The following is a 19369-nucleotide window of genomic DNA, read 5'->3' as shown; positions in this document are numbered from 1 at the left end:
TCATGTACTGTACAGTCAAATCCTAAATTTTAGAGTTTACAAATTCATGGGATTTAAATACTCAACATTTTTACCAACAAACAACCAGCATAAATCAGCAAATGTAATTACTGTGCTGCATTTTTTTTCATGACCCCCATTTTTAGAGGCTTGGTACACAATCACTATAATTAACCCTTATGCTGCCAATGACAAATTTATGCCAGCTGGGGAAACTGACATTATGCCAAAATTTTTGGGCCTCCATAATGGTCCTAATCAGTCTGGTTAGGCCTCCATGAGAGTAAACAGGTGTGGGCTGTAGGTGAGTGCAGTATAAAAAAAATCATGTGTGCAAAGTACTGTGAGTTAGAAAATGCCATTTCCTTAGTATTACTGAACTATGCATACATGCTATAAGAACACACAGGCATAGGTCACTTTCAAGCCTTCACATCTCCGTAAGTACTACTGCAATTTTACTCAGTCCAAGTCTTATTACACTTTTAAAAAAATGGAAAATTTTTGGTCATGATAAAATCATTTTTTGCCACAAAATCGCCAGGACTGAGGGAATATTTATTTAAAACGCTTCAGCAGTTTAAAGGTTAAAACTAACCATAGCATTTCATTCAAAATGTGTGTAATGACTTTCCCACAGCCAGATCTCTTTTCTCTTTAGTCATTCTTTACACAAGTGTTAACCCTTTGAGGGTTGCCAGTCCCTCTCAGAGACTTGTTCTCAGGGTCACCAAAATTTAAAAAAAGAAAAATTATTTTTTCTTATAAAAAGATAGAGAATCTTTTCCCGATCATAATGACACCAAAAGTATGAAATTTGATGGAAAACTTACGGAATTATGCTCTCGTGAAGCTAGAGGTCTCGACGATGTTTACGCATCGGCGATTTTGCCCATTTTGAGCCCTATTTTTGGCCAATTCCAGTGTACTAGTCGACAAAAATCATAACTATTTCGCTAGAATTTCGTTTTTTCTATCGAATGAGTACAAGAAATCACCCATTTACCGATTTCAACTATCCAATAAAGTGATCAGAATTTAGCAATTTTGCCAATTTCACACAAATTTCAAAAGATGCCAATTTCCAAATAGGGTCCAGAATAAACAAGAAAGACATTCCTGGCACTAAAATAACATTTCCTCTGTTCATTAGTCACATCCCCAGGCCCCTCTTACATTTCTTTTGCTTTCCACTTTGATTTTTTATACTCACAAAAATAGTAAGATTTACTGTTATGCAGACTACTGCATTAGTGTAGAAATGGTATAAATAATATCGGCGCACTTGTGAAAGAATATTAGACTCACCAGTTGATGTGTATTGGACGCTTAGCATGATTTGTTTACTTTTGAACTTTTGTAAAAATCGAACATTTCTGCTACTTTGAGCTCAATTTCAAGGTACTTTTCATTGTAAAACCAGTCAAAATCATCTCAATTTCTGTAATATGTCTTCCATTCTATACAATGAGACCAGGAAAACTAGAATACAACAATAAATACCATACGAAAATACAGTGCAAAGTCGCTGTTTTAAACCAAAAACACGGTAAAGTTTTTTTTTTTCTCATTATGTACTGTGTGCTGCAGGATTTTTTTTATACTGCACACACTGACCACATAGACCCATCCTACCAGCTTTCTCTTGCTAGATTTCAGGGCGCTAGAATTTATGCGTACTAGTATGCCAAAAACCATGGCGCGTAAGCCATACTGGCACGGCCGAAACCCCGAAAGGGTTAATATTAACCAGATTAGAGTGTTGTAATGTTATGTCCTCTGAAACAAAATAAACCCAAATCTGAAACAAAATTTTCTTTGCAGATATATTTTTGTATATTTTATGAATTCTAAATCTGTTGAGCCTCTCAAGGAACTTAATGCATGTGAATTCAGGAGAATGACTGTACATACTGTATAACAGCATTAACATTTTACATATTAAAGTCAAATCTAGTTAATTTTAATATAGTAAATATGAAAATTCATGTTCTCACTTGTCTGATTGCTTTAGTGCCTGAGCCCTCCGTCATCACCTCACCTGGCCAACATACATCCCACTCCCCACCGACACTTATTATTGACCCCACCTTTGCCCATCTCCCACAGCTACCCTTCATTAACCCCTTCAGGGTCCAAGGCCCAAATCTGAAGTGGTGCCCCAGTGTCCAAGAATTTTCAAAAAAAAAAAATTTGTTATTTTTTCTTATGAAATGGTAGAGAATCTTTTTGTGAAGGTAATAAAACAAAAAGTACGAAATTTGATGGAAAATTGACGAAATTATGCTCTCGCGAATTTTGATGTGTCAGCGATATTTACGAATCGGCGATTTTGCCAACTTTGACTCCCATTTTAGGCCAATTACATTATTCCAGTCAACCAAATTCTTAGCTATTTCACTAGTATTACTTCTTTTCTATTGACTGAGCACAAGAAATCGCCAAGTCAACTGTTTCAACTACAAATTAAAGTGATCGGAAATTGTTAATTTGGCCAATTTAACACAAAGTTCAAAATATTCCAATTTCAAAATAGGGTCCAGAATAAACAATGTAGGTATTCCTGGAACTAAACTAACATTTCCTCTGTTCATTAGTTATGTTTTGAGGCTTTACAAATAAATTCCATTTTTATTTTTTATTTACATAATGAATTTTTATTCACACCATAACAGTAAATCATAACAGATTTACTGTTATGTAATACTGTAATAATTGTATAAATATCATCACCATATTTGTGAATGCATATTAGACCCACCAGCTGGCGTGTATTAGACGTGTGAGGTCGTTTGTTTACTCTTGAATATCGGCAAAAATTTAACATTTCTGCTATTTTGAGCTCAGTTTCAAGCCATTTCCAGTGCTAAAACCAATCAAAATCATCTCTATTTCTGTAATATGTCTTCCATTCTATCAAATGAGACCAAGAAATCGCAAATACAACTATAAAAAACATAAGAAAAAATACTGCAAAGTCGCAGTTTTAATCGAAAAATCATGATTTCAGTTTTTTTCTCTCATTATACACAGTGTGCTGCAGGATCTGTTTTATGTGGTGCACACATACCACAGATGTATTCTCTCATATCTAGGCCCAAATGTACCACTCACAGTTTATCAGAGTGAGCTGAGCTCATGACGTAGATCTACGGTTTGGACCCTAAATGTAAAGCCGTAGATCTACGGGACGGACCCTGAAAGGGTTAATACTCCCCCCCCCCCATTTTCATGGACCTCCCTTGCACTTCTACCCACCTATCCCCCAGATACACTCACCCTCACCTGCATATCCCCACACATCTGCCTCTACCCATCCCTCACCCACACATACTTCATGTACAATGAATGAAGGTAAAGTGAAACAGCAGTAACAGTATACACCCATGGGCCACTCTCACCCCTTCACTTAGAATTTCACTCACCCTTCTTCACCCAGTATCCTGCTCTCACTCTAGCAGCCTCGCACACTCCCATTCATTAGCTTGCAAGCCCTCATCCACACACTCAGGAAGTGGAATAGTCTAGCAAGTGATGTAGTGGAGGCACAAACCATACAAAGCTTTAAGACGAGGTATGATAAAGCTCATGGAGCAGGGAGAGGACCTAGTAGCGATCAGTGAAGAGGCGGGGGCCAGGAACTGAGTCTCAACCCCTGCAACCACAATTAGGTGAGTACACTCCACACCCGTGTGCTCTCAACCATATTCTCTCACCCGAACATCAGCCACCTGTAGCAACACCGATACTCCTCATTCACCTATACTCCCTGCCACACAACAGCAGTATGCATACACTTCACCCATATACACTAAACCTTTTGGCCATCCCCTCAAACAATATTCATTACCTCACACTCCCACTTGCCACCACGCCCACACAACTTACTGTACTTTTAATAAACAATAGTACTGTACCTACCAAAAATATAAATCATAACAAATACTATTTGGAATGGCACTTAAGTTAACTTATACACAATCTGTAGAAATCTAAAATATTTTGAAAAACTGCATGAAGAATACAGTCAATCCCCTACATTCACGGCCTTCCAAATTCACATACTACTTCAATTATCCAACAGTTTTACTGAATAATTTATTTTATTTGCCCCTTTTTTTGCCGTGCCTATTTTGTTTGTACTGGCACACAACTCCTACAATGAAAACCAACTATCTTTTGTATTCATTGTAACTCCTAAGAAATTGCCATTCCATTTTTAATCTTAAGTTAGTCCTAGGTGTGCCCAAAATGCTCTGCATATTAAGGGGCTTTCTGCATGCACACCTGAATGTCATTCACCTTTGTACACACATTGTATCATGTTGAAATAATTATTATTATTATTATTATTATTATTATTATTATTATTATAACTTCTTTCAACAAACTGGCCATGTCTCACCAAGGCAGGGTGGCCCAAAAAGAAAAACAAGTTTCTCTTTTTAACTTTAGTAATGTATACAGGAGAAGGGGTTACTAGCCCCTTGCTCCCAGCATTTTAGTCGACTCTTATGACACGCATGACTTACGGAGGAAGAATTCTATTCCACTTCCCCATGGAGATAAGAGGAAATAAACAAGAACAAGAAACTGCAAGAAAATAGAAGAAAACCCAGAAGGGTGTGTATATATATATATGCTTGTACATGCATATGTAGTGTGACCCAAGTGTAAGGAGAAGTAGCAAAATGTACCTTAAATCTTGTACATTTATGAGACTGAAAAAAGATGCCAGCAATCCTACCATCATGTAAAACAATTGCAGGTCGGCCATCACTAATCCAGCAATCAGATAAGTTATCTGGTTCCATCAGTAATCCGTCACTAATTTCGGCTAGCATATTTCAAATTTCATCATTATACTGACTCAAATTTCATCAATAAATAACAAAAAAAGGCACAATACCATGACTGGAACGATACACAAATACACCTACCATCCGACTTACGACCGAGTTCAGTTCCGAGAAACTGGTCGCAAGTCGAAATGGACCTAAGTCGAATTTTACTACTGAATATCAACATAACATTTTTGTAATGACTTTATTTTATTGTTTTATTTTGGTATTTCATGTTTTACTTTACTTTTATGCTGTTAGTACTGTATTTTATACTGTAAGGTTTAGGATAAACACTGTGTACAACACAAACACTTGTTTATTTCCCAGAAATTTGGCATAAAAAACACGGTCGTATGTCGAGCAGGTCGTAAGTTGGATGGTAGGTGTAACCTGCACATAGAAGAGAGGAGGTTACGACGACGTTTCGGTCTGCCTTAGACCATTTACAAAGTCACACTAACAAAAAGGAGAGCAGGAAGGGTATATATATGCAGGAGGTAGTAGTAGTAGTGGAGGTGGAAGGTAGTAGTGGGGAGGTAGTAAGAGGAGGAGCCAGTCAAATACTAAGAAAGAGAAGCACTGCAAGGGAGCTAGGTGCCCATAGAGGGTAAGAGCAAGAACACCAAGGGGGGAAAAATAAATTAAATAAATAAATAAAGAAGGAACAAATACACAGGGCAGAAGAAAGACAATCCAAATGAGAAAATGGAAAGGGGAAGAGGGAGAAGAAGAAAAAGGAGGAATCAGGTTAGGTCACGGGTGTTCTGAAGTTTGGAACATTTTACAATGTAGTGGGAAAGGAAGGCATCTACAGAACGAAGCCAGGACTAAGATTCATAAAAGGAAAGTTGTGTATTAGGGAGGATTCAACCAGACGGCGACTGTTAAAGTTGGAAGTAGAGAAGACAGTTTTAGCAGAAGACCAGTCAATAAGATGGCTGTGATCTGACGTGACAGAAGAGAGCATTGTTAGTGTCGGCAAGCCTAACACTACTTTTGTGCTCCCTAAGTCTGTCAGAAAGAGATTGGCCATTTTCTCCAAAGTACTGAAGAGGACAGGAGGAACAAGAAATAGAGTAGACACCAGGAGCATCTGTAGAGGGAGGAGAGGTATGAACGAGATTAGTGCGAAGAGTGTTAGTCTGACAAAAAGTAAGTTTAATGTCTAAGGAACAGAGAGAGTTGTTGAGATTAGAAAGACCAGATATGTAGGGAAGGCAGAGGACAGAAGAGTTCCCAGGAGTAGAGAGTTTGGGAGAGAAGAAATTACATTTAGCACGTTAGAAGGCAGAGTCTATGAAATGGGAAGGGTAGCCAAGACGGGAAAATGAGTTATGAAGAGTGGAAATTTCCGACTGAAGGAACTGAGGATCACAAATGCGGAGAGCATGGAGAAAGAGGGAGATAAGAACACGTTTCTTGACAGAGGAAGCATGATAAGAAAAGTAGTGAATGTACATGCCATTGTGCATAGGTTTGTGGTAAACAGAAAAGGCATCATAATTATACTGACTCAGAAATTGTGCAGATGGTTGTAAATCCACAGCAGGAAGCCAGTGGAGGAGAAAGCAGTTATGAAAATGAGGAAGATGAAGCACAAAGTCTCTCTACTGATAAGTTACTCAAGTGTATTCTAACCTAACCACTCTAATCCGGAAAACTCACTAATCCGGCACACTACAGGTCCCAGTGATGCCGGATTAGCGATGGCTGACCTGTACAGGCTTTCATTTTACACTCACTTGGCAGGATGGTAGTATACCTCCCTGAGCGGTTGCTGTCTACCAACCTACTACCTAGGATTATTATAAATACATGTATAGGATTTTATTAAAAATGTTTAAAATGAATTTTCCACTCAATTATTTTTTCCTGGACATTCTTAGGAATGTCAATATTAGGTTATCAAAACTATTAAAACCTCTCATTAATGGACTAATTAGGGGAGGGGGTGTACAATAATATTTCATGACTGTCATGTTGTCTTCTGAAGTAGTGGACTTGGTCCACTGATGCAGATTTACTTAAGTAAAATGATATGGTCCTTGAAAAATAAAATGAACTTGAATCAGAAACCAAATTTATTATAACGAGAGAATTTAGTGATAGTCATTGATTATAGATTTGTGGGGCCCTCTAATTACATGTACATAATTTCCATAAATTTGAGGGTTGTATTATTCAATGTTTATATACTGAATACAGTAAATCTAAAAAACTAATACATTTGTACTCTACAGTACAGTAGAACCCCCATATCCACAGATTCGGTTTCTGCAGCTTCAGTTATCCAGGATTTACCATGGCCCGAAAATAAGTCTTAAATTTTGCTTAATAATGATACCAAAGCACAAAAGTAGTGATGGTGGCAGTTCTTCAAAGCCTAAGGGAAGCCATGAAGTGCTTCCCATCAAAGAAAAAGTGCTAATTCTTGACTTATTGTGCATAATTTATCAAACTTTATCATAGGTATGTATGTAAATGAAAAAGACTTATAAACAGTGGACCCCCGCATAATGATTACCTCCGAATGCGACCAATTATGTAAGTGTAATTATGTAAGTGCGTTTGTACGTGTATGTTTGGGGGTCTGAAATGGACTAATCTACTTCACAATATTCCTTATGGGAACAAATTCGGTCAGTACTGGCACCTGAACATACTTCTGGAGTGAAAAAAATATCGTTAACCGGGGGTCCACTGTATAGGGTTTGCTACTATCTGCATTTTCAGGTATCCACAGTAGGTCTTGGAACACATCCTCCGTGAATATGAGGGGACTACTGTACTATGATGCTTACGTTTTGTGGGTCATTACGTACATTTTTCCTGGGAAAGAAATCTGTTAACAATTTATATTATAAATAACAATGTTACCTATTGCATAGGGAAAAACAGTTATTTGTGGAATATGTTTATTTAGGTTATAATAAACAAAATGAAGATATTTGCTGTATTATGCAAATTAATTTTTATTAAGTGTTGTGTGCAATGGAGACAGTTATAGTTTAAATAAATAGGAAAGAAGCTTTGTTTTGATAATTAAGTTTAAAATTATAACCCAACCCAACCAAACTTAACCTAGACCAGACAAAAATTATTGGTTAGGCTGTTGGGGGGTGTATGCATCGCTGTTGGGCTGTGCGGACGTGCTGCGCAGTAGCTCCTGATTGGGTTGGCTTTTGCGCAGTAGTGACGTGTACTTAGCTCTGCGAAGACCTGTTTGCGCGCTCTCTACGAATTGAAGCAAGATGCCCTTCATCGAGCAGCTTAAGGAAGAATTGATGATGGCGAAGATGGAGATTCAGTGACTGACCGAGGAAAACGAGAAGATTCATAGTAGTTCTCCTGTTTTGAGTCCTCAGGTCAAGAAGGGAAACTGGTCAGTGGCTGGACAGCAGGGAACGAAGTTGACGATCAAGAGGACGAATGGAAAGGTAGAAACGATGAAGAAGAAAGAGACTGCCGTGGAAACTGTTGTGGAAACATCTAATACATTCTCAGTGCTACCCGACGAATGTGAGTCGACTACTGGGAACGTCACGACGGACGACATTAAGGAAGGTAAGAATATTGTTGTTGTTGGGGATAGCCAAGTTAGGTATATGGATAGGGCATTCTGCTTGAAGGACAGGAGTAGGAGACAGAGAGTTTGCTTTCCTGGGGCTGGGATAGAGGATATTGTTAGCCGTCTGGATGACATCATGAGAGGTAATGGGAGCAATCCTATTATCTGTCTCAGTGCTGGAGGCAACGACGTTGGCAGACGTAGGAGTGAAGACCTGATTAGCAGGTATAGGTCAGCAATAGAAATAAATAGGAGTAAGGGTGGGAACCCTGTCATATGTGGTGTTTTGCCAAGGAGGGGAGTTGGAAATGAATGGTTGTCCAGGGCAATTGGTGTCAATTGCTGGCTGGACAAATACTGTAAGGAAAATGCGGTAACATTCATTGACAACTGGGACCTCTTCTATGGCAGAAATGACATGTATGCCAGGGATGGGGTTCACTTATCTAGGTCTGGGGTGGTAGCACTGTCAACTGCAGTGGAGGGAGCAGTTAGGACTTTAAACTAGGAATAGTTAGTGGTATGGGTTTTGGCAGGAAAACAGTGAAGTCCCAGTGTAGTAATATTACGAGTTCTAGGGGAACTAGTAATAAGCAGAACGAGGTAGATATTGAAAAGCCAGTGACTTTGGGTGATAAGGACAGTACAGTGGACCCCCGCATAGCAACTTTAATCCGTGCAAGAGGGCTCATTGTTATGCGAAATGATCGGTATGCGAATGAATTTTCCCCATAAGAAATAATGGAAATCAAATTAATCCGTGCAAGACACCCAAAAGTATGAAAAAAAATTTTTACCACATGAAATATACATTTTCCTACACACAGAGAGAAGGATACATGCACAATAGTAGAGTAGTACATGCACAATATATATTGTGCATGTACTACTCTACTAAATGAAGAATAAATGACACTTACCTTTATTGAAGATGCAGCAATGACTGATGAGACACTGTGTCCTGGGAGTGCCTTTTCCTCCTGAGTACTGTAGGTCCTGTTTGGCATTTTCTTCCAGAACAGGCCTTATCACACTGTGTATGCCACTACGATTCTTAAATCTCTCAAACCAACCTTTGCTGGCTTTAAATTCACCAATATGAGCACTAGTTCCAGGCATTTTTCCCTGTTCACCTGGGTGTTAGTCGACTGGTGTGGGTTGCATCCTGGGAGACAAGATTAAGGACCCCAATGGAAATAAGTTAGACAGTCTTCGATGACACTGACTTTTTTGGGTTATCTTGGGTGGCAAATCCTCTGGGGTTAATTGTTTCTTGGTATTCTCAATAAGCCACACCAACAACAGTGCTACAGAAGCAGCAGCAGCAGCAGCAGCAGCAGACGATGCTACAGCAGCAGCAGACGATGCTACAGCAGCAGCAGCAGACGATGCTACAGCAGCAGCAGCAGCTGACGGTGGTACAGCAGCAGCAGCAGCTGACGGTGGTACAGCAGCAGCAGCAGCTGACGGTGGTACAGCAGCAGCAGCAGCTGACGGTGGTACAGCAGCAGCAGCAGCTGACGGTGCTACAGCAGCAGCAGCAGCTGACAGTGCTACAGCAGCAGCAGACGATGCTACAGCAGCAGCAGACGATGCTACAGCAGCAGCAGATGGTACTACAGCAGCAGCAGACGGTACTACAACAGCAGCAGCAGCAGCTGACGGTGGTACAACAGCAGCAGCAGCTGACAGTGCTACAGCAGCAGCAGACGATGCTACAGCAGCAGCAGACGGTACTACAGCAGCAGCAGCAGCAGCTGACGGTGGTACAGCAGCAGCAGCAGCTGTACCACCAATAGTAGCGATGGTTGATTGGGGTTTATTATACAACCTGGCCAGCTCGGAGGCACGCACTCCACTTTCATACTTATCAATGATCTTTTTCTTCATCTCTATAGTAATTCTCACCCTTATTGCTGTAGGGTTGGCACTAGAAGCTTTCTTGGGGCCCATGGTCACTTATTTTGCAGATAAAATCACCAAAAACACTGTAATAATACGAAATGTTCCGATTGTATGCTTGGATGTTACCGCGGAGGCTGGCTGGTAAACAATGCCACCGGCGGCACATGTGAGGCTGGCTAAGGGCGCACATTGGACGCATCTTGGACGAAGAGCGGTGAGCGGGTTTTTGAGCGGTATGCGAGGCAAAATTTTTGCGATAAAAGCGAGCGGTATGCGGATTGTACGTTATGTGATGCCGACGGTATGCGGGGGTCCACTGTAATAGGTTTAGTAGAAAAACAGAAATGAGCAGGAAGGGTAAAGAGAAAGGAGAGTCTTTCAATGTTTATGCTAATTGCCGTAGTGCTAGGAATAAGATGGACGAGTTGAGATTAGTTGCTAGTGCAGGTAACATTGATGTATTTGCCTTAACTGAGACATGGTTTAATTCAAAAAGTCGGGACATGCCTGCGGAATGTCATATTCAGGGTTTTAAATTGTTCCAAGTAGATAGAAGTATCGGGAAGGGGGGTGGGGTGGCATTGTATGTCCGAGATCGCTTGAACTGCTGCATAAAAACGGGTATTAAGTCTGAAGTAACACATACAGAGTCTGTTTGGATAGAATTTTCAGAGGGGCATGAAAAATTGATTTTAGGAGTGATATACCGTCCCCCAAACTTAGATAGGGACCAAAGGAGACTACTATGGGAGGAAATTGTTAAGGCCACAAGGCACGATAATGTAGTAATTCTAGGAGACTTTTAACTTTAGTCATATTGATTGGAATTTCTTGACTGGGAATTTAGAATCATACGACTTCTTAAAAGTAGTTCAGGATTGTTTTTTGAAGCAGTTTGTGACAGAACCTACAAGGGGAAATAACCTGCTTGACTTAGTTATGGCAAACAATGAATCCCTTGTTAATAATTTAGAAATTTCAGAGGAACTGGGTGCTAGCGACCACAAATCAATTACATTTAGCATTGAATGGAAGTACGATAGTAGCGATAACTCAGTAACAGTCCCAGATTTTCGCTTAGCAGATTACGATGGGCTTAGAGAACACTTATCTGTTGACTGGGGTAACGAAGAGAGCTATCAATATGACAGTTTTCTGAACACTATACATGCTGCTCAAAGAACGTTTATCCATATAAAGAAATTAGATCAAATAGAAATGACCCAAAATGGATGAATAATAGGCTCGAATATCTACTAGGGCATAAGAAAGGAATTTATAGGCGTATCAAAAGAGGTGAGGGTCATCTTATGAATCAGTATATTGACATTAAGAGGAACATTAAAAAGGGGATAAGAAAAGCTAAAAGGGACTATGAAATTAAAGTTGCTAAGGATTCTAAAACTAACCCAAAAAGTTTTTTCCAGGTCTATAGAACAAAAGTTAGAGATAAGATAGGTCCCCTTAAAAATAACTATGGGCACCTTACTGACAAAGAGAATGAAATGTGCTCGATTTTAAATAATTATTTTCTCTCAGTTTTTACACAGGAAGACACTAACAATATTCCAGTAATTAATTTTTATAGTGGGCTAGAAGATAAATTATGTAACATCAGAGTCACTAGTGAAATGGTTGTGAAGCAGATAGACAGACTGAAGCAAAATAAGTCGCTGGGTCCTGATGAGGTTTTTTCAAGGGTTCTTAAGGAATGCAAAATGGAACTCTGTGAACCATTAACTAATATTTTTAATTTATCTCTTCAAACAGGTGTAGTGTCTGATATGTGGAAGATGGCTAATGTAATTCCTATTTTTAAAACAGGGGAAAAGTCGTTACTGTCAAATTACCAACCAATAAGCCTGACCTCAATTGTAGGCAGATTACTAGAGTCAATTATAGCTGAGATTATAAGAAGCCATCTCGATAAGCATAGCTTGATTAAGGATACTCAGCATGGATTCACAAGAGGCCAGTCTTGTCTAACTAATTTATTAACTTTCTTCAGTAAAGCTTTTGAGGCTGTTGACCACGATAAAGAATTTGATATTATTTACTTAGATTTTAGTAAGGCTTTTGATAGAGTTCCGCACCACAGACTGTTAAAGAAAGTGGCAGCTCATGGCATTGGGGGAAAAGTGCTCTCGTGGATCGAGTCATGGCTCACTGACAGGAAGCAGAGAGTGTCCATAAATGGGGTTAAATCCGAGTGGGGATCTGTAACAAGTGGCGTTCCACAGGGATCAGACTTGGGCCCATTGTTGTTTATAATATATATCAATGATCTTGATGAGGGAATTACTAGCGAGATGAGCAAATTCGCCGATGACACAAAGATAGGTAGGATAATTGATTCAAACGTAGATGTTATGGAACTTCAGGAGGATTTAAACAAACTCTATTCTTGGTCAGAAAAGTGGCAGATGCAGTTCAATGTAGATAAATGCAAGGTTCAGAAGCTTAGGAGTGCCCATAACCCTAGTACTTATAAGTTAAATGATGTAGAACTTAGCCATACAGATTGCGAAAAGGACTTGGGGGTTATGGTGAGCAGTAACCTTAAGCCAAGACAGCAATGCCTAAGCGTACGTAATAAGGCAAATAGATTACTGGGATTTATATCAAGAAGTGTAAGCAACAGAAGTCCAGAGGTCATACTGCAGCTTTATACATCATTAGTAAGGCCTCACCTAGATTATGCAGCTCAGTTCTGGTCTCCATATTACAGAATGGACATAAATTCATTAGAAAACATTCAGTGTAGGATGACTAAATTAATACATAGCATTAGAAATCTTCCTTATGAAGAAAGATTGAAGACTTAAGTTACATTCACTTGTTAGACGAAGAATGAGGGGAGACCTGATCAAAGTGTATAAGTGGAAGATAGGTATTAATAAAGGGGATATTAATAAGGTCTTGAGGATGTCTCTCCAAGAGAGAACCCGCAGTAATGGATTTAAATTAGATAAGTTTAGATTTAGAAAGGACATAGGAAAGTACTGGTTTGGAAATAGGGTAGTTGATGAGTGGAACAGTCTACCTAGTTGGGTTATTGAGGCTGGGACTTTGGGTAGTTTCAAATTTAGGTTGGATAAGTACATGAGTGGGAGGGGTTGGATTTGAGTGGGACTTTCACATCAGAGCTTATTTCTTGGGTAGCATTGAAAACTGGGTTGGGCAAATGTTTTGTTAGTGGGATGAATTGTAAAGGACCTGCCTAGTATGGGCCAACAGGCCTCCTGCAGTGTTCCTCCTTTCTTATGTTCTTATGTTCTTATATTAAAAAAAGGGGAGGGGGTAGTTTTCCCCATAGGCACTGAATTTATGTATGTACATTGCACATCACAATAATTAAAACACCTGAGTTAAGTACACATCAACTATTTTTATCAGAAATAACTATTTTTTTATTATTAACACATCAGCTGTTTCCCACCAAGGCAGTGACCAGAAAAAGAAGAAACACTTTCATCATCATTCACTCCATCACCATCTTACCAGAGACGTGCCTATACTAGTTATAAAGCTGCAATTTATGAACACCTCTCTTTCAGCGTGCAGGCGCTATACTTCTCACCTCCAGGACTCAAGTCCGGCCTGCCGGTTTCCCTGAATCCCTTCATAAGTTACTTTGCTCACACTCCAACAGCATGTAGTCACAAAAAACCACTCGTCTCCATTGGCTCCTAACACATTCTTGCATCATTTGGATGCGCTATATCCGTAGGGGAAGTATGGCGCCAGTGAAGGCAATCGGATTCAAGTCGTTCCTTGGATCAAGAACTCCTCACCAGTAATAAGGCACCTCCCTTGAAGGGTGCTAAGTGAAGAGGGGAAACCGGTGTAAGGGAATGTATTTAATGTTTCCACTTGTGCTGGTACTGAACCTGAGTCCTTAGGATGTAACAGATCGCTTCAGAGATATGTAGCATCTGATGAGTGGTATGTGACACAGCCTTTGTGATGAGTCGTCATTGTGATTTCAGTGACTGCTTCTCTGTGACGGATTTCAAGTGACATTATCGTTTCATTATATGTTTCATTGGAGGTCTGTGACGTGACATGAGGTGTGACGGGTTGCTGTAGCCCAAGACTGAGGACCATGACAGGCAACACAACCCTGGTCCCACCTTCACCATACTGCACTCACTCATGGATGCCAGCCACCACTTCATCTGTAACACCACTGACTCGTTTACAATATTAACCTCACAAACGTTACCTAATATACTGTGCTCTCATTTCTTTCTTCCTAGTTGCTACTGTCTGGTGTTGGATCAGCTGTTTCACATTCACTGTTTGGACGGTAAGAAAAAATGGAATTCTACAGGTTTTCAAGGCTGACTATTTTATTGCTGTATCGCTATTTCAAAACTATACATTCTTTTGACTAGTATCCACTATCAATTATTACTTCTAGATTTATGTTAGGAATCTCTCCCCTTTTCCCCAAATTGCTTATTATAGCAGTTAACAATGTCCTTAGGTGTAATTCAATGTGTGGTATGTTTTTTATACTACATAATACTATTATACTACATATTACACTATATAACTTAATTCTTCAATGTCTTTTTATTCAGACACATAATGACATTGGGTGTGAGAATAGTTGTGCTGACAGAGTTTGCATTTGCCTAGGTCTACATCTTGTGTTGCAAACTCCCAGTGGTATTTGGAATGGTGGTAGTGAAGCACTTAACGATTATAACTATAACTATAATTTCTAAAGGGGTGGATAGGTAAGCCAGAGGAAGGCCTCAGTCAGATGACCAAAAGCTCCAACGGCAGGTCATCATCTAAGATCCCCGTCAGGAAACACTTGTCCTGTTTCGTGACGAACCTTACTTAACCTGGTGGTAGTAGTGTCGCTTTGTCTCAAGCCAATGAAGTTCTTTCTGTATTATTGTCCTCAGGCTACTACGTACTGTGATAGACACACCAAAGTTACAAAGAACCCCATCGGAAATAAGTCACTGACTTTTTTGGGGTTCTACTAGGTAATGTACACATGTTACTAGGTTTGATAATTGTACTTATGTGTACCTGTACCTAAATCAACTAACTTATTAACTCACTTTACTTCCATTCTTCTTTCTTGTGGCTGTTGTGGGAGGAAATCCACAGGTGGACTGTTCATAATTTTACCATACCTCTGCCTGACAGCTTTTTACAATTGTGTCTCATGGAGTAGGAGGGGTGATAGATAATCACTTACTGTTACGTTACCAAGATTAAACACGTGGATATATTTGAATGCAAGGAATATTATGAACAATTCAGTTTGATGTAGCATGTTGAGTCCTACTACAGAGACAGTTAAAGCAATAAACATACACATGTATATCGAGATGGAGTCAGGTGAAATTGAGTAGCAACCAGTAAGCACTACATCGGTTGGTATTGCGTGACGACACTAAGTTTATTCAGGTATAGGTACACAAATAGTTACATAAATTATCATATATAGCAGTATATGTGTGTTATACCTCTGATAACCCAAGAAAGTCAGATAAAATGGCTTATTAGTCCCTGGCTGCTTATGTTGAACACACGTAAAGAAACGGAGGAACGCTGCAGCAGGTCTACTGCCCCATACATGACAGGTTCTCAAATTCAATCCCCTCTCATTCTCTCTGAATTAAAAGTCTATAAGATATGTGCACTCATCTTCGAGATACTATAACTCTGAGGAAAGAACCTATAACTACATTATTTTGGTGTGAATAAGTATATTATTATTGTCCACAAGGGTCAAACAGCGCTGTATAGATGGAGAAGCTCATGTCATTAATAAATGTGTAACACGTCACTTTTATAATGCGAGTTTTCTATATCTGAACAATAATCTAGACCTAGACCTACTTTACACAGCACTTAAAAAAAACGAATACTAGCTTGGACTTTTTATCGACCATAAGAAAGCTTCTGATACAGTAGACCACAGCATCCTACTCCTCAAGTTTGATCATTACGGTATAAGAGGCCATTCACTTGCATACATCAAGTCGTACCTTATTAACAGAAAGCAATACGTCTCTGCCAAGGACACAACCTCCTCAACAGTATACTGGTGTGCCACAGGGAAGCGCTCTTGACCCCCCATCCTTTTCCTTTTATACATCAACGACACTCCAAGCGTATCACAACTTACACCTGTTCTCTTGGCTGACGACACGACTTTTGTCATCTCCCACCCTAATCTAGCCTCACTCAACACTATTGTTATTGAAGAGCTTGCTAAAATAGCAACCTGGATGACTGTCAATAAACTTACACCTAATATAGACAAAACTTTCACATTGTTTGGGGGTAGAGCAAGTGAGGTCCAACTAAACATTATGCTTAACAACATCCAAATGCTAAACATAACGAGAGAAAATTCCTGGGTCTACACCTTGACACCCCTCAAGGAAGGTTCCTTGACGCTGGTGAGGGGCTCTTGATATAGGGAATTGGATCTGTGCTCTGGTTCCCTGAGTTGAGCCTGAATACCTTCCATCCTCCCGCACATGCGCTGTATAATCCTACGGGTTTAGCGCTCCCCCATGATTATAATAATAATTCTACACCTTGACAACAACCCAAAATCTAACTCCCATACCCAACACAAAAAAAAATCTAAAACAGCTGGCATTCTCACGAAGATACGTTACTACGTATCACTTATAGCACTACTGACACTATACTATTCACTGATCTATCCCTACCTGACAACAATAACTGACTTTCGACAGCAGTTGACTTGCCACAGTAGGTGACTTGACTTGCTACAGCAGCTGACTTGCCACAGCAGCTGACTTGCCACAGTAGGTGATTTGACTTGCTACAGCAGCTGACTTGCCACCAGGAGGCCTGGTCACAGACCAGGCCGCGGGGGCGTTGACCCCCGGAACTCTCTCCAGGTAAACTCCAGGTACCTTACCTATACTATTTGTGCCTGGGGTTCCACAATGACAAATCACCTAAAGCCAGTAATAACCCAGCAAAAGCCTGCAGTGCGAATGATCACATAATCCACTGCTAGATAACACCCCCACCCCACCCATTTTTCAAAGACCTAAACCTACTCACTGTACAAGACATTCACTCGTACTACTGTGCAACCTACTTTTATAGACCAATCAATTCTAATATCAGTCCCGACCTAAAGCGCTTTCTTGACAATTGCAGGACACAATACTAGGCAAAAAAAAAAAAAAACTCTGACATTCGGTCGATGGATCTATAATTTCCTCACTAACAGAACACAGAGAGTAGTCGTCAACAGAGTAAAGTCCGAGGCAGCTACGGTGAAAAGCTCTGTTCCACAAGGCACAGTACTCGCTCCCATCTTGTTCCTCATCCTTATATCCGACATAGACAAGGATGTCAGCCACAGCACCGTGTCTTCCTTTGCAGATGACACCCGAATCTGCATGACAGTGTCTTCCATTGCAGACACTGCAAAGCTCCAGGCAGACATCAACCAAATCTTTCAGTGGGCTGCAGAAAACAATATGAAGTTCAACGATGAGAAATTTCAATTACTCAGATATGGTAAACATGAGGAAATTAAATCTTCATCAGAGTACAAAACAAATTCTGGCCACAAAATAGAGCGAAACACCAACGTCAAAGACCTGGGAGTGATCATGTCGGAGGATCTCACCTTCAAGGACCATAACATTGTATCAATCGCATCTGCTAGAAAAATGACAGGATGGATAATGAGAACCTTCAAAACTAGGGAGGCCAAGCCCATGATGACACTCTTCAGGTCACTTGTTCTATCTAGGCTGGAATATTGCTGCACACTAACAGCACCTTTCAAGGCAGGTGAAATTGCCGACCTAGAAAATGTACAGAGAACTTTCACGGCGCGCATAACGGAGATAAAACACCTCAATTATTGGGAGCGCTTGAGGTTCCTAAACCTGTATTCCCTGGAACGCAGGAGGGAGAGATACATGATTATATACACCTGGAAAATCCTAGAGGGACTAGTACCGAACTTGCACACGAAAATCACCCACTACGAAAGCAAAAAGACTTGGCAGACGATGCACCATCCCCCCAATGAAAAGCAGGGGTGTCACTAGCACGTTAAGAGACCATACAATAAGTGTCAGGGGCCCGAGACTGTTCAACTGCCTCCCAGCACACATAAGGGAAATTACCAACAGACCCCTGGCAGTCTTCAAGCTGGCACTGGACAAGCACCTAAAGTCAGTTCCGGATCAGCCGGGCTGTGGCTCGTATGTTGGTTTGCGTGCAGCCAGCAGCAACAGCCTGGTTGATCAGGCTCTGATCCACCAGGAGGCCTGGTCTCAGACCGGGCCGCGGGGGCGTTGACCCCCGGAACTCTCTCCAGGTAAACTCCAGGTTCCCCGTCTCAGGCTAAATCTTTTCAAAATTTCAATGTCTGCTTGTGCTCCCTAGGTTGGAATACTGCTGTACACTAACGGCCCCCTTCAAGGCTGGCGAAATTGCAGACCTGGAGAATGTACAAAGAACTTGCACGGCACACATAAGCGATAAGGCACCTAAACTACTGGAAACTGTTGAAGGTCCTTGATCTGTATTCCCTTGAACGCAGGTGAGAGAGATAACATGATAATATACACTTGGAAGGTCCTGGAGGGATTGGTACCAAACCTGCACACGAAAATCACTCCATATGAAAGCAAAAGACTCGGCAGGAGATGCAACATTCCCCCGATGAAAAGCAGGAACGCCACGAGTACACTGAGAGACAACACAGTAAGTGTCCGGGACCCAAGACTGTTCAACTGCCTCCCAGCATACATAAGGGAGATTACCAATAGATCCCTGGCTGTCTTCAAGAAGGCACAGGACAGGCACCTAAAGTCAATACCTGACCAACCGGGCTGTGGTTCGTACGTCAGGTTGCGTGCGGCCAGCAGTAACAGCCTGGTTGATCAGACCCTGATCCACCATGAGGTCTGGTCTCAGACCGGGCCGCAGGGGCGCTGACCCCTGAAACCCTCTCCAGGTAAACATAAAAGGGCCCAAAATCTGGAACTCTCTACCAGAAATCTCCAGAACC

General features: G+C 40.7%; 1 protein-coding gene across 6 annotated transcripts in view; it reads right to left on the bottom strand.

Moving 5' to 3' along the window:
- LOC128690948 (DNA damage-regulated autophagy modulator protein 2) overlaps positions 1-19369 on the bottom strand; it is a 77406-nt gene that overhangs the window by 46200 nt on the left and 11837 nt on the right. The window contains exon 1 of one of the 6 annotated variants that reach the window (XM_070088460.1): positions 14543-14638. The exons of 1 other annotated variant lie outside the window; for it this stretch is intronic. The gene's annotated coding sequence lies outside the window, so the exon portion shown is untranslated. 4 more of the 6 variants (XM_070088462.1, XM_070088464.1, XM_070088463.1 and 1 more) reach the window with 4 other exon arrangements.

This window comes from Cherax quadricarinatus, chromosome 24, assembly GCF_038502225.1.
Source record: "Cherax quadricarinatus isolate ZL_2023a chromosome 24, ASM3850222v1, whole genome shotgun sequence".
NCBI lineage: Eukaryota > Metazoa > Arthropoda > Malacostraca > Decapoda > Parastacidae > Cherax > Cherax quadricarinatus.
The sequence above is the reverse complement of the archived record's forward strand: the minus strand, read 5'-3'. Positions and strand labels throughout refer to the sequence as shown.